Here is a 15,093-nt window from a genome sequence, read left to right as displayed (position 1 = left end):
AAGGTTCATTTTTTTTTTCAACCAACATTTGATTCGGCAAATAAATACAATGTTAATAGAATGCCCATTTGAACATATTCCTGTGGTCCGAGGCTGTCGAGAGGGAGGCACGGAGGAAGGAAGTTGTAAAAAGCCAGGATAACACTCTCTGTGGTCTTAGTGGACAGATAAAGAGAACACTGTGGGAACACAACATGTTTCTGACTGACCCTACCAGGGATTGGAGGAGAGCTGTGTTAAATAAAGCAGGCGTTTCTATGGTGGCCTGGCAGGGACGGGGGACAGGGGAAAGAGGACGGGACAGTGGGACTGGGAGGAAAGCAGGAAGGGGGGGGGCCATGCTTGGGATGTAAAAATGAATAACTAAAGAAGTAAATAAAAATGAAGCAGGCTTTGATGTTACAGAATTTGACAGTTAGACAAGAAATATGTATAGCAGAAAAACTTGCTGTGTTTTATGCAGTGTTTGTGAAGATCTGGTGTGAGCTGTGCACAGGTAAACGGCAGGAGGGTCAGAGAGGTGGAAGGGCGGAGCTGTGAGTACTGACTAAGGGACCGTGGCACATATTTTTGTGTTTTAAGGCTATTGGTGGACACTCAGGGGGAGAGGTTCTCACATAGTTCTAGAGTAAATTTGGCAGCTTGCAGTCATTTTCAGAAACAACTGCACCATTTCCCAAAAGTAAACACTTGGTAAAATCAGGTTCTGTTTACTATGGAAAGTTCTTGTTTTTTCTCTATAGAAAAAAAAAAATTGGTGGAGTTGGGGATGTTAGCTCAGTCATAGAGACGTTTTCTAGCAAATGAAGTCCCTGGGTTTAGTTCCAGAAACTTCTTTCAAATTACACAGGTTAAGCTGAAAATAAACTCAGTGCCAAATACAGTGCTAATGAATTGTCACTAACAGTGAAAAGCCACTGTGATCATTGTATAGTGGCTAAACCATATCCTCTAAAAATGGTTGACAGCTCCGTACATGGTTTCTGTCACCCCTCCCTCTTCTGCTGAGCTCTCTCTCTCTCTCCCTCCCTCTCTCTCTCTCCCCCCACCCTGTGTGTGTGTGTGTGTGTGTGTGTGTGTGTGTGTGTGTGTGTTGCATGTGTTCTACTAAGTTTGATTAGCATTGCTTTCATGAACACAGGAGGGTGGTTGCTTACAGGAGCATAGGCTATACGAACATGGTACCCTCTTTCCCAGCAATCATTAACTTGTAATAATAGTTCCTCGAGACAATGGGAGGTGTCATCAGCAGGTAGCCAAAGTTGCAGTGGGTTCAGGAATGCAGCAGATTGCTGAGTCTACAGATGTCTTTTTGTATCATGCTTCCTTATTCCTCATCATAATCATGCCTGTGTCTTATCCAGTGGCCATGTTTTACCTGGAAAGTTAACACTATAGCTTATGGGATGCACTGATTGATGGCTTTCCCATCTCCTCAGCCTGTACAGTGCCTTCTGGCACTGTGAAAATCAACCATCAGGAAGAAGCTTTTAGTTCAGTTCCAGCTTGATTTCTGTGTCTATGTCTCTATCCAAAATATATGATCTGGGTTTTGATTGTACCATCAAGTTCAGTTTTGGGACCAAGAGCGATGGCAATAACCTATCTTCTTTTGGGAGCCTCTGGCACCTCCATGACCAACAACTCAGAGAAGTTCTTATGACATGAATTGTCTTCTCCTAATTCATAGAAGCAGAAACAATGCACTTGCAAAATTTACTTTAATGAAATTACATAAATACAAATATAATTTTAATTTTCATTGTAGTTCTGAATGTATTTTTGAACCAGTATTTTTTATTAAAAGAATAGTTAACAAAATAAATAATTGTTTTATGGAACCTATTTGAGAAGAAAAATGGCATGACTGTTTGAAATAATAGACAATGGTGATACTAAATATTATTAGGAATGAAAAGTGTAGAAATGGCAGTTTCTACACTGGCATCAGTAGGCGGCTTCATACTAGAGTTCTTTGTAAATTAATATGAAATACTATGGATACACAAAATTAAACATGTATTGATTTTTTTTTCTACAGAAACAGTAAAAAACCTCTAAGGGCAATTTCCAACTCAGATGGAAACATAATATGCCAGTTACTTACACATAATTTGCCAACTTTTTACTTCATTTAAAAAAAATATTTATTTATTTATTATTTGTACAGCATTATGCCTCATGTGTGCCTGCACACCAGAAGAGGGCACCAGATCACATTATAGATGGTTGTGAGCCACCATGTGGTTGCTGGGAATTGAACTCAGGACCTTTGGAAGAACAGCCAGTGCTCTTAACCTCTGAGCCATCTCTCCAGCCCTACTTCTTCATTTTTAACGTGGATTAATACATCTTTATAATGAAAATTACTCATGTATGTAAATTTGTATATAAGTATAGAAATCTAATCATCCTATTGAATAAGCCCTTAACATAAAGGAAAGGGTGCTACCAGGAGCTGACATGTCTCAGTGTCAAAAAATTCTCAAATTAATAAAAATCATCTTTAAATGACAGATTCTATAGATCTCTGAGGTTTTTGAAGACCATCTACTATTGCTAGTCTATCTGAGTTCCTTGTTTCTGGCTGTATACTGACTGGCTAACTTAGAAAACATCTGTGGCTTACTAAACTAGTACCTAACAAACACACAAATTTGATTGACTATTAGTTTGCATTTCTTAATTATCCTAAACAGTTTGTGATAGTAGCTTTCAAAAGGACTAGAACTTCAGTTGCATTTTTTAAGAATTACATAGTATGATACATTAAAAAGAGTTTATACATAGCATGCTGCAAACAAAATATAGCCTTAATTTTGTATCAATATACAAAAGATCAATACCAATGTGACCAAGTATAATCTTAATTTTGTATCAATACAAAAGACCTATAAGACTATGTTCAATAATCTAGCCCTTTTCTCTGTTGTCCTTAAATTATTTCTATATCCCCTCTTTTTATCTTAATAAAAAGAAAAGATTATAATTCTACTACAATAAAACTATTTACAAAATTGAAGCAATTTTTGCCATTCTTTCCACAATGTCCATCTTAGTTGTATTTGGAAGTTTTGAGATTATTTGTTTGTTTGTTTGTTTTGTTTTGTTTTTATTTGTTAAACTTTTTTGTTGTTTGTTTCTCATGACAGAGTTTCTCTGTGTAGCCTTGCCTGTCCTGGACTTGCTTTGTAGACCAGACTGGACTCAAACTCACATCGACCCACCTGCCTCTGCCTTCCAAGTGCTGGGATTAAAGGCATGTGACACCACACCTGGCTAATTAAACATTTTTAAAATTTTTTACATATACCTTTATATTACTAAACATCTATACAATAAACTACCTATAGCAAGAAGAACCATGACACAATCAGGAATTAGGATTAAGTATTTTTGAGTTCAAAGTTCTGTAAAATGTTTGTGTTAATCTCATATGAACTCAGCAATTTGAATGTCCTAAGCAGTCTGTAGTCTGAAGCAGATCTTTGGATGATTGTTGGCTTAGTGGCAATCCTGACCTAGCAGAACATAACAGTCAACTCAAGAGTGCCCACTGTTAGTGCAGAATCAGGCCTCAGAAGAAACATAGAGCAGTTTTTCTCAGTGGTTGGTGTTACACAGTCCAGGTGGATTCTTTGTCGGGGGCTGGTCATCTTGGAAACCCAAAAGGTTACTATTAGGAGTGGTAGAAAAACTTAAACATTTTAAATGCCATATTCAGCATATTTCAGAAAGCTTTGAAGGCCATAACCTGTTAAGTACATCCAAAGTACATAAACTTTTTTTCCTAGTTACTTGCTTCAGATTCAAATCTGGAAACATGTACAAGAAGCCAAATGAAGCTTATTTCTAAAATTAGTTAATACTGTGCATAATGACAGAAAGTTTATATATATACTTATTTTTTTTATTTTCCTCTGTCCCATACCAGGTTGCTCTTCTGATATGAGACAGAGATCTTTGGATTCCCCTTTAAGAAGCATGTATGGATTTAGAGAAGGAGAGAGCCACACTACAACCCCAAAGCAAACTTTAATTAATTTTTAATTCAATTGGGGCCACAGGAAGACCATTGTCCACCTATGCCTGTAGGGGACAGACGAGACAAAAAAGAAATGGCAGATACCAATTAGTTAATTATTCCTTTTCTTGTGGCGTTTTCTCTTGATAATCCACCCTTTTTCATGAGATGTTTCATTTGTCCAGTGGTTTCCATATTCCTTAGTTAGATGCTTTTTTTTTCCCTCTTGGAAAGATAAACACAAAAACCCTGCCCCAACCCTAACTAAGGGGGCGGGGATTTCTTTTTTGGTGGGTTATATCTTTCCTAGGGGAAAATGTGTTTTGTGTTTTTTTGGTTTTAGTCTTGTTTTGGTTTTTGGCAAGAGAAAAAGCATTATGTCTCAATTAAAATTTATAAAAAGTCCTTTTGAAAATTTGAAACGAAACATACCTTTAAGTATCTTTAATTTCAGATTATAGAACATTCACCTTGAATTCCTGCCTGCCTTTTACGAGAGGCTTTTAAATTTAATCATTACAACTGTTATTTGCCTTCCTCTGTCTTCTAAGTGTTGGGGTCAAAGGCATGTGCTTTCCAGGTGCTGAGATTAAAGGTAGGAATTACCAGACCTGTACCTAAGTTCCACGTGGAACTTGCTTTGTATCAGGCTGGCCTTGAACTCAGAGATGTGCATGCTTCTGTCTCCTGAGCATTGGGATTAAATATGTATGCCTTCCATGTGCTGGGATTAAAGGTGTGAGTATCATTACTGTATTTATTGTAACTCTAGAATTTAGAAAACCACTAGTCTATAGAAATCCCAGTTTCTGCTGGGATTAAAAACATTGGCTACTTTGTCCCTGCCCAATTTTTTTTTTAAATCTTAGCTCCAATTGCTCTAATTCTCAGAGTTTTAGAAAGATGGAACTGTAGTAATCCTTTGAATTTACTTAAAACATTTTAAATCTCTTAACTGTGATTTTAATACCAAACAACAAAAACGTCCTTTTTTTTTCTTCTTTTTTTTATTAATTTATTTTTGTTACATCTCAATGGTTATCCCATCCCTTGTATCCTCCCATTCTTCCCTCCATCCCATTTTCCCCTTATTCCCCTCCCCTATGACTGTTCCTGAGGGGGATTACCTCCTCCTGTATATGCTCATAGGGTATCAAGTCTCTTCTTGGTAACCTGCTGTCCTTCCTCTGAGTGCCACCAGGTCTCCCCCTCCAGGGGACATGGTCAAAGGTGAGGCACCAGAGTATGTGAGAAACTAATATCCCACTCTCCACTCAACTGTGAAGACTGTTCTGACCATTGGCTAGATCTGGGTAGGGGTTTAAAGTTTTATGGCCTGTATTGTCCTTGGCTGGTGCCTTAGTTTGAGCGGGACCCCTGGGCCCAAATCTGCCTATCATAATGTTCTACTTGTAGGCTTCTAGGACCCTCTGGATCCTTCTACTTTGCCATTCTCCCATGCTTCTCTCATCTAGAGCCCCAATAGAATGTCCTCCCCTCTGTCTCAGTTTCCTGGTAAGTGAAGGCTTTCGTGGGACATGCCCCTTGGGCTAATATGCAGATATAAGTAAGTATATACCATTTGAGTCTTTCTGCTTCTGGGTTAACTCACTCATTATGATCATTTCTAGCTCAATCCATTTATCCACAAATTTCGGGAATTCCTTGTTTTTAATAGCTGAATAGTATTCCATAGTGTATATGTACCACAGTTTCTTTATCCATTCTTCTACTGATGGACACTTAGGCTGTTTCCATGTTCTGGCTATTATGAATAAGGCTGCTATGAATATCGTTGAGCAAATTTTCTTGTTGTGTGCTGGAGCATCTTCAAACGTCCTTTTTATATAAGAAAAAATCTTCAGTCTTTATATATTAGTTTAAACTGAATGACCAAGCTGTTTGATGAACTATTGCCTCTCTTTATTTAGGAGATATATCTTGTTCGAGTTTATCAATTTTGATTGTATCCACAACTTTTCTGATCATGTGGAAACAAAGGCAAAACCTCTTCCCCAACATAACACAGATTCTGGTTTCTATTCTGAGGTCAACAAATCTTTAAAATATACAGTCTGTTTTAGTTTTTCTATTATCTAATGTCTCTCTGCAGATGTTGTTTCATTTTCATTAGCATTTAGGAAATTTAAGGTTAGTAAAGCACTGTGTAATCTATCTCTAGGGGTCTTTATTACACCTTTTCTGTTCATTAAGCATATCTTTTTTTCCTTCTATTTTTTTCATTAATTTATTCTTGTTACATCTCAATGGTTATCCCATCCCTTGTATCCTCCCATTCTTCCCTCCCTCTCATTTTCCCCTTATTCCCCTCCCCTATGACTGTTCCTGAGGGGGATTACCTCCTCTTGTATATGCTCATAGGGTATCAAGTCTCTTCTTGGTAACCTGCTGTCCTTCCTCTGAGTGCCACCAGGTCTCCCCCTCCAGGGGACATGGTCAAAGGTGAGGCACCATTAAGCATATCTTTTAAAGTGATATTAGATCTGTCTAAAACTGCTTGTCCTGTGGGATTGTGTGGTGTACTTGTAATATGCTTTATGTTGTTGTATGCAAAAAACTGCTTCCTTTTACTAGAGACATATGCCGGAGCATTGTCAGCCTTAATTTGTTCAAGTATTCCTATAAAAGCCGTAACTTCTAATAAATGTGTGGTTACTGAATCAGCCTTTTTAGAACTCAAAGCCGTTTCCCATTGAAATGCTGAATATATATCTGTGGTATGATGCACATACTTTAGTTCCCCAAACTCTGCAAAATGAGACACATCCATTTGCCAAATTTCATTTCTTTGGATGCCCTTTGAGTTACTTCCTGCAGGTAATGGAGTTTGATTACCAAAGAATAAGTCAGACATTGCCTTATAATTTCCTTAATTTGTGGCCAAGTGATAGAAAAATCATTCTTCAAACCTTTCTATTAACGTGGTGTTTCTTATGAAATTCCAAAGCTTCTAGTACATTGCCTATTAACAGCTAATCAATTTCATCATTACTTTTTGCTAGGGGACCTGGTAGGCCTGTATGAGATCTGATATGTATTACATACAATGGAAGATTTCTACTTCTAATTACTTGTGTTAATTGAATAAATAGCAAAGTTAATACTAAATCATCCAGAATAAGCTCAGCAGTTTCAATATGTAAAATAACTCTTTCTACATATTGAGGGTTAGTAACTATATTAAAATATTCGGGAAAACCACATAATACCGTAAGAATTGCATACAACTCTGATTTTTGATCTGAATCATAAGGGCTCTGAGCCTCTTAACTTATTTTTCCTGACTCATAACCTACTTTTCTTGATTTATTTGCATCAGTATAAAATGTAGGTGTTCCAGAAATTGGTGTCCCTTTTACCATATGAGGGAGAATTCAATTAGTTCTTTGTATAAACAAAATCTCTTGCTTTGGAGGATGTTGTTGTTAATCTCTCCCAAAAAATTACTGTATGCTCTTTTGCAATGTTCATTTTCTGCCCATAATGAGGTAATTTCAGCATTAGTAGTAAAATGTACCACAATTTCTGTTGGGTCTATTCCTGATAATTGATGGAGTTTCATTTCTCCTTTCAGAATCAAGTCAGAAATATTTTTCTACATAGGTCTTTACTTTTTTCATTCTGTTTGTGTGCTAAAAATATCCATTCTAAGATACGATCTTCTCTCTGCATAAGGATTCCTATGGGAGAACAAGTAGAAGGCAAAACTACAGTCTAGGTTTGGATCCAAACAGCCCGCATGTGCATCCTGTAATTTCTTTTCTACCAGAGCCAGCTCTCTGAGCCTCAGCTAATAATTTTCTTGGACTGTTTCCATCCTTATCACCTTGTAAGGTTTGAAATAAATTGCTCAGCTCTTGAGTAGTTAATGAAATTGTGAGCTAGAGACAGTTAATATCTCCCAGCAATTTTTGAAAATAATTGAATGTTTATAATTGATTTCTCCTGGTTTATATTTTCTGTGGTCAAATTTTCTGTAAACTTACTTATATTCTAAATAACTGATAGAATCTCCTGTTGTACTTTTTCAGGAGCAATTTGTAATCCCCAGCAAGGCAAAATTCTCTTCACTTCATTGAACAATTTTTTCCCCAAGGTATCTCATCTGAATCTGACAGTAAGATATCATCTATATAATGGTAAATTTTAGACTGAGGAAACTCTTTATGAATTAGTTTTATTGGCTGTTGTACCAAATATTGGCAAAAAGTAGGACTGTTTATCATTCCTGGTGGTAAGATTTTCCAATAATGTTTCTTTATTGGACCACTCTTATTATAAGTTGGCCCTGAGAAAGCAAACCTTTCCCTATCATGTTTGTGAACAAACAACCTTTTAAATCAATTACTATCAAAGGCCATGACTTAGGTAACAGAGAAGGCAATGGGATTCCAAGCTATCAAAAGTCCATGGATGAATCATCTTCTTTATGGCTCTGTTAACATCCTCCATTTCCCTGATTTCTTTTTTTGTAACAAATATAGGGGAATTCCACAGGCTGGAAGATTCCTAAATGTATTAAGCATTTAGTTACTCCTGTACCAGCTGTTCTAGTGCTTGTAATTTTTCTTTTTTCATAGGCCATTGATTCACCCATACAGGCTTGTCATTTAGCCATTGTAAAGGTAGGACAGCTGATAGCTTTGGAAGACTAACACTTGTCATGTTCTGCTTCTGTTCTCAGTCTGTGTCTGTTCTCAATGTTTTGGTTTTTTTTATATATTTTTTCAGATTTCTTTATTTTATAGCTTGTTTCTGAGATTGGAGGAATGTTAATCTGTGTTTTCCATTGGTGTAACAAATCCTATCATCAAAAATTCATGACTATATTAGACATATGTGGCTTTAATTTTCCTATTTGTCCTTCTGGTCCTATATACTCAACCCATCTTGTATTTGCTTTATCTGAGATAATGTTCCAATCCATAGAAGCTGGATATTTACTTCCTGAAGAGGCTAATCTGGATGCCAAGATGTCGGAAAATTATTGTTATATCTGTTTCTGTGTCTACTAAACCTTTACTTTGATGCCATTTATTTTTATTTTTAGCTTAGGTCTCTGATTATTTATAGAAGTTTACCGATATATTTGTCTTGTGGTCTTTCTTGAACTCTTTGTATTATTTATTGAAGCTGTTCTGTCCTTGATTACATGTGGAGCAGTGTTGTTTTTAACAAGAGATACCCTATGAGCGTATACAGGGGGAGGTAATCCCCCTCAGGAACAGCCATAGGGGAGGGGAATAAGGGGAAAATGGGATGGAGGGAAGAATGGGAGGATACAAGGGATGGGATAACCATTGAGATGTAACAAGAATAAATTAATAAAAAAATTATTCTAATAAAAAAATTAAAGGTTCAGTGGATGAGTTTCTCCTGTGCCAAATGATTGAATTAAATGCGATGTTGGGGCCTGTAGAAGGCCCCTGAGGTGTTTCCCAAAGGTAAGCGGTTACCTTGCCTATCTCTCATTGTTCTGCACTCATTAGCCCAATGCCTGTCTTTTCTACACCTTCTGCATACTCCAGAAAGCTGGGGGCTTCTTCTTGGTTTATCTCCAGAAAAACTATCATTTCCAGAAGTGCCAAACCTACAATCCCTTTTCAAATAGCCTTTCTTACCACATTTGAAACATCTGCCATTTTGATTTTCTCTAAGTCTTTTAGAATTTACTTCTTCAATCAGATTAGCATTATAAACAAGAGATCCAATATCAGTGGTATCTTTCATTCATTCCTCTGTCTCTAAAGGCTAAAGGCTGATCTTGCTTTAAAGGTCTAATCACTCTTTTGCATTCTGAATTGGCATTTTCAAAAGCCAAAGTTTAGTACTTTTCTGGCTTCTGAATTTGATACTATTCTACTCACAGCTGAAGTCAACCTTTTTAAACAAACCAGTAAAGGCTTCATTTGGGTCTTATATAATTTAAGTAAGTGACTCAGAGCTCTTTCCTGATTCTTCAACTTTATCCCAAGCACTTAAACCTGCTACACACCATAGTGCCAAGGTGCGGCCATCAAATTCAAAATGCCTTTGTCAATCAGCATATTGACCTTGACCTAGCAACTGATTCTGGGAAATAAATATCAGCACATCTGGCCTGATTTAGTTGTTCTATGACCTTTGCTTCCTCTTTCCACTGATTGCCATTATAACTGAGGACCAGATTCCAATATTGCTGTTGTTGTATCTTTCCAATCTTGGGGATAATCCTGTTCGGAGTTGACCATGAATTTAGAATCTGCTTCACATATGATGAATGAATAGCATAGGACACAATTGATTCATCAAAGCTAATATGGCTATAGGATGTGATTCAAATTTATCATAACCTTGGGGTGCCTATTATCTTCTGGTGTGTCTTGTATAGTAACTGCATATACTAAGGATGTTTTTCTTACAATCTTAGGCCCCCCTTTTCAGTTCCATTATGCTGGGTCATGGTGGGCTCTTGTTTAATTTCCTCAGTTTGTATCTGAGAAATTTCCTTATCCTCATTTATAGGTCTTTCTAAGAATTATCTAAATTCATCTGTCTATATCTGAGCATTTTTCCTTTTTCTCACTTATAAATCTTTCTAAGGCTTGTCTAAATCCCTCTGTCTGTGTCTGAGTATTTTTATTCTTATTTATGAGTCTCTCTAATTTTCCTTCTAAGGCTTTTATACACTTTTTCTTTGAGTGAATACAGAGAGCCATTATGGCTATTGAGAATAAATATAAAATACTGAAATGATAGTAATCATAATTGGTACCAGGACAATTTTAGCTAAGCTATTTAGCTTTTCATTTTCTGCTTCTTTTTTTCAAGTCATCTGGGGTAGCACTACACAGGATCCTAAAGCCTTCTATTAACTTCCAGCTACCTTCCACTCTTAAACCTTTCCTTGAGAATTTCTCAGATGACTTACCAAATCTGATGGCTTCTTTTTGTCTGCAGCTGAAGTGATCTCTCTGTCTGTGTGATCGTGCCATTTGTTGGAGTGCCAAAATATTTTATAATAAATGAGAATCCCACTTGTTGAATTTTACCAATAAAAACTTAGGAGCCAGATGCTAAGGTGAAGTCTTGTTCATTCACAGAGGCAGATAAAATACCCAGCTGACCTTCCTACTCAGCTCATGCTTGTCTCAGAGGAAAATGTCCAAAAAGCTCACTAGCTCAGCTGACAGCCAGAAGGAAAAGGCCAAAAAAACACAAGGCCAAAGGCTAGCTCAAAGCTCAAAAAGCCAGATAGCAAAAGCTCCTTCTACTGCTTCACGCTGTCTTAAATATCCTTTAACTCAAAGTCCCTCCTACTCTTTAATCCCTGTCTGCTGGTTTCTTGCTCCTTTCTCTTGACCTAGGGTTAATTTTATTAAATCCTACGTACATAAAGCTCTTGGATTAAAGGTGTATGTTATGCTAGGGATAGCTGAACCACACCATGGCTACCTGTTTACAATATACAGAAAGTTCTTGGATTAAAGGTGTGTGGTAGGGCTCAACTACACCAAACAAGAAACAGGGATTTATAGTTCACAATCTTGGGGTTCACAATGGGATCAAATATCCAGCAACCCTACCTTGCTTTCTAACTTGCCAGAGAATACTCCAGAAACAGCCCTTACTTCTGCGAAGCTCAGCTTACTTTATACAGTTCTAGTTTTGGTCTGTGTTCTCATAAAACTTTTCTTCCTCACGGAGTTGCCAGATTGGATGAGGTAGCATTTATACCATAGTTCAACTTGTCTTCATAGGTTAAGAACCATTCCTGTCATCTCTTAGGACGTGTGCATCTCTCTGGGATTGAAGCAGTTATTTGCTTTATAGTAACCATTTTTCTCTTACAAGAATTAATATGGATATGTTCCAAAATGCTGAAGATAGTAATGTGTATGCAAGTCTGTTTCTACCCTTAGTCATTGCAGCTTGTCCCTGAAGCTGCTTTGATTGTTTCCCAGATAAAGTAATGTTTATACCATAGCTTTGTTTTGAGATAGTATTAGAGTTGATTTTGTAATTCTTGACTTCATTAATGAGCTTTTATTTATAGATTAAAATGTCACATGGCTTCAAAAACTACTCTTCTTTAATGTCTATATCACAGGGCATCCCCTGTGCCTTGCACTACTGGTTTTGCATAAAATGCTTTTCTGTAGTTTTCATTCAGAGAAATTTCTTCAAGCTCAGAGATTGTGTTTTTTCTTCTACTGACTGTTTTTTCTCAGTGTTGGTTAACCCCAGACCACTTTGTTTCTATGATTAGGGGTGTGTGTGTGTGTGTGTGTGTGTGTGTGTGTGTGTGTGTGTGTAAATCAAGGATTGAATTAACTGTTGCCACTAAACTTCCTAGATCTACAGACCTCCACAGAATCCCCTAGTGAGTGTTCCTATTCCTTGATTATGATACAGTAGGGATAGTGATGCAATATAGCTGCAAGAACAGTAAATGCTATGTAATGAAGGAATATAGATTCATAAAAGGCTTCTGACAGTTCAGCATCCCCTCATGAAAAAACCCCCAAAGAAACTAAAAATAGAAGAAACATACACCAATATAATAATGGCTATATAGGTCCCATCTATAATGTACATTATACTAAATAAGAAAAATGGGAGCATTTTCTCATCTGAAACAAATGCAAGTGCCTACTCTCTTTATCCTTACTCACCATAGTGCTTGAACTCTTAGCTAGGGCAGTAAAACACAAGAAAGAAATACAGACTATAAAGATCTAAGTGCTCCTATTTGCAGATGGTATGACTCTATACTTAAAGAACCATAAGAATTCCATCAAGAAGCACTTATACCTAATAAACACTTTCAGCAAAATGGCAGGATGAAAAAAAAAACAGCATAAAAACAGTTGTCTTACTGTAGACCAATTACAGCTTGTGAAGAAAAACTCCATTCACAGTTGCTTCAATAATATAAAATATCCAAGAATAAAACTCCTAACTATAAGGGTTTTAAAAAAAAAAAAAAGTTAAAATACTAAGGAAAGAAGTACAAAAAGACTTAAGACTTCTCATTACCATGAATTATCAGGTGGTTTTGTAAAGATGGTTGCATTATTGAAAAATGTTCTTCAAATTGAACACAATGCCCAGCAAAACCTCAACTGCATTCTTCATAAAACTAGAACATATAATCCTAAAATGCACACAGTAGCAAAGATGTAAATATTGTCTAACACTTTCTAAGCAGGAAAAAGAAAAAGCCAGTGCTGAAAATACCAAAATGTATTAAAGAGCTATAAACAAAAACCAGACGTGTAGACTGTTCTAATTTTTTTCTCAAACACTATTTGCTCTAATATGACCAAATATGGAACAAAACTAACTTGGATAGGGAAGGGGTTTATTTCAGTTTACAGGTCACTGTCCACCCCATCACTGGGGGAAGCCAGGGCAGGAGTTCAAAATAGGAGTTGAAGCAGAGACAGTGGGGGAATACTGCAGGTTTCATCTAGCTTGCAAAGCTATTTTCCTTGTACAAAGCCTAGGAGGACCCGGGTCCACTGTCTCAACAAAGTCGCTGCTGACAGTGGGGTGAGCCACCCTTCATTAACATCAATTACCAATCAAGAAAATGACCCAAAGTGATGCCCACAAGCCAGTCTGATGGAGGCAGTTCTCCAATGAAGCTGTATTCTTCCCAAGTGAGTCAAGTTGACAGCCAACACCGGCCATCACATAATCCAGTAGAACCTAACATTCAGAGATAAATCCTCAGAGATATACCCACTAAATTTTCAACAAAGTTGTCACAATCATACACTGGGATAGAGACAACCTCTTTCAACAAACCATGGTAGGAAAGCAGGACACTCATACATAAAAGAATGAAATTAGATCTGTAGCTCTCATCCTACACACACACACACACACACACACACACACACACACACACACACATACACACACACACACATACACACACACACACACACATATACACATACACACACACACATACACACACACACATACACACACACACACATACACACACACACACACATACACACACACACACACACACACATACACACACACACACACACACACACACACACACACACACACACAGACAAATGGATCACAGCTTTCAATATAAGACCTGAAATTCTGAAAATGTTGTAGAAAAATACTTCAAGATAATGGCTCAGGTAAGACCCTTCAGAGAAGGACTTTAAAAACACAGATAACACTTCCAAGAATGGACAAATGGGGTTACATGAAATTAAAAAGCTTATGCTCAGCAAGCGCCAAAAGCAGCAGAATACTCCAGCCTCCAGAGTGGAGAAAACACTGTCAGCTGCACATCAGATAGAACATTAGTGTCTACAATAATTTTTTTTAAAAAGCTACATAAAATGAACAAAACCCTAACCTATTAATGGGATAATGAACTGAGTGAGCAGTTCAGAATAGGAAACACAGATACCCAAAAGCACTTCTAAACTTTCATTACAGGGTAGGGAGTTGCACGAACAAGTGTCACAGTGAGTATGTGGAAGTCAGAGGGCAAATTCGGAAATTGGCTTTCTCTTTTCACTGTGGGTTCTGAGGATCGAATTCACGTCATCATACCTGTAGTGGAAATAGTTTTGCCTACTTAGGCATCTTGCTATCCCCTAAAATACATCTGAAAAAGTGTTCAACAGCAACAGCAAAGCCCACTGAATTATACATTTAGAGAAGGAAAGAAAAGAGTAATTTGTAAATGTAAACTGTAAATGTAAAAATCTTGATACGCTGGTGTGGATGGGCAGGGGAGACTCCCCTTCTCTGAGGCATATTGGAGGATCATAGAGGAAACAGGGAGGGAGGGTGAGGTGTGGAGGAGAGGAGGGAGGAAGCTACAACTGGGGTATAACATGAATAAATAAAAATTTAAAAAAAAGAGAAATTGACTGTGCGATATATTGGTGTTGATAAACAGCCTGAGGTCTAGATGAAAGGCCAAAAAAACAAAACAAAAAAAACAAAAAACAAAAAAAAACAATAGTAGTTGAACAAGAGCAACCCAGAATAGATGGTAAGGACCCCTTTGTAATAAA

The 15,093-nt window shown here is 37.1% G+C and overlaps 1 protein-coding gene across 4 annotated transcripts in view; it reads left to right on the top strand.

Moving 5' to 3' along the window:
• PLSCR4 (phospholipid scramblase 4) overlaps positions 1–15,093 on the top strand; it is a 44,958-nt gene that overhangs the window by 15,897 nt on the left and 13,968 nt on the right. The gene's annotated exons all lie outside the window — the stretch shown is intronic.

The sequence above is a fragment of the Acomys minous genome, assembly GCF_964271855.1.
Source record: "Acomys minous genome assembly, chromosome: 13".
NCBI lineage: Eukaryota > Metazoa > Chordata > Mammalia > Rodentia > Muridae > Acomys > Acomys minous.
This window is presented reverse-complemented; position numbering and strand designations above follow the sequence as displayed.